This window comes from Chrysochloris asiatica, unplaced genomic scaffold, assembly GCF_000296735.1.
Source record: "Chrysochloris asiatica unplaced genomic scaffold, ChrAsi1.0 scaffold00143, whole genome shotgun sequence".
In the NCBI taxonomy this organism is placed as follows: domain Eukaryota; kingdom Metazoa; phylum Chordata; class Mammalia; order Afrosoricida; family Chrysochloridae; genus Chrysochloris; species Chrysochloris asiatica.
The window spans coordinates 335,548-337,660 of NW_006408661.1; positions in this window are offsets into that span (position 1 = coordinate 335,548).

Here is a 2,113-nt window from a genome sequence, read left to right on the forward strand (position 1 = left end):
GTTCTGGATGGGGCTTAGGATTCCACATAAAGTCCTTTACACTGCAAATGCTCCACAAGAGGCCTCTTTAAAGTGGCAAGTTCTAGAACCCTCTTTAGGTATTCCATGCACAAGACCTCTTTAAAGTGCTGAAGAGCAAAGATGTCAGTTTGAGGACTGAGATGAGCCTGACCCAAGTCTTGATATTTTCAATATCTTCATATGCATGTGAAGTAGGCTGGTGAAAAAGGATGACTCTAGAAGGATTGATGCATGTGAATAGTAGTGTTGGAGGAGAATATTGAAAGTGCAATGCACTGTCAAAAGAAAATCTATGTTGGGGGAAGTACAGCTAGAATGATCCTTGAAAATCAGGATGCCCAGACTTCATCTCTCATAATTCGGACATGTTGCCAGTTTACCAGTTGTTGGAGAAGAATATCTTGTTAGGTAAGATGGAAGGGCAGAGAAAAAGAGGAAGACTACCATGAGATGGATGGCACAGTAGCAGCATCAATGGGCTCAAACACAGCAACCTTACAAAGTTTGCCCAGGACAGGGCAGTGTTTTGTTTTGTTGTGCTTAGGGTCACTATGAGTCAATACTGACTAGAAGTCACCTAACAACAGCAATAACAACCATATTATCTTGCAAAAATTTTTCAAAATGCTGTTGGGATTTTAGTTTAATATTACATGGATATTATGGACTAATTTAGAAGGAATTTGGATCTTTCTGATGTTGAGTATTTCTATTGATGATTATATTTGTTTGCCTTTATTCAAGTCCATTAATTTTATTATTTTTATTACAACTTTATTGAGGTATGCATGTATTACAACTATAGAAATGATTATGCTTCATAGCTTCTATATTTTCATCATCACCAAAATCTTCCTTCTGTTTGTTTGCAATCCATTTCTCACTCTAATCTCATCTTTAGACAAAGACTGAGGTGCTCTCTGACTTAATATATTCAATTTCATTTTTTTAGAATTTTATATGAAGGCAATGAACCAATATATGCTGCCCCTTTTTTTTTTTTTTTTATTTCTAGGTCTCTTTGACTCAGCATGATTATGATATTTGTTAATGTTATTGCATTTATGAATAGTTTATTACCTTTTTTTGATGAACAATATTCCATTTTATTCATGTAACACATTTTTTTAATCCATTCACTTATTCATAGGCACTGGGCTATTTCAAATTTAAGGTTTTGGAAATAAAACTTCTATTAGTATTCATGTATGAATCTTTGTAAGATATCTTTATTTTTAATTGATTTGTATTTTAAATTTTTATTGCTTATTGATTTTGCAATATCTTTTTTGTACTCTATAAACTGATCCTTGGAAAGCTAATTTCCTGTAGTGCAAAGGGACATGCTAGTGAGAGAAGAAAATGAGCAAGTGTGGATGGGAGTAGGAGAGAGAGTTAGTAGAGGAACAGAGTACTGGTTTATATTTATATCTAATTTAAATATGACATTAATGCTCATTTATGATTAATGTAACATATAAATAAAAAGTTTTAATATGTTAGTCTTTGGTTTATTGGTTCATAGTTTTTCCTTGAAGTTTAGTAAATGTCCATAGGCCAAGACATTTCCAGAAACGAACTTGTACCCACACATTTAAAAATGGGCCTCAAAGCTGAATCATGTCTCGGGGATTAATTACCCAATAAGTAAACTATGTAAACTATGCAAGGACTTGTTCTTTTTTTTTTTTTTTCCCCTTTAATGTCATCTTTAAACTATATGGAATAAATTTATAGGTGTGGAATGGCTAGTCTATATGGTAGAATTTTGTTTGAATTCTAAGAAACAGTTTAACAGTTTTCCAATGAAATTATAACATTTTACATTACCACCAGAGTTTTACATTATAACATTTTACATTATATCAGAGTTAGAGAAGTTCAATTTTCTCAAAAATAGCTGGTATGGTCAGTTTAATTTTTATCCATTTTCATGAATGTGTAGTGGTTTTTCATTTTAGAGCATATCTAGTGATACTTCATTGTGATTTTAAAAAATTTATATTTTCCTGACTAGAGCTCTAGTTGTTGCTGTTGTTGTTAAAGGAGCTCTGGTAGCGTAGTGGTTACAAATCGGGCTGCGAACCTTAAG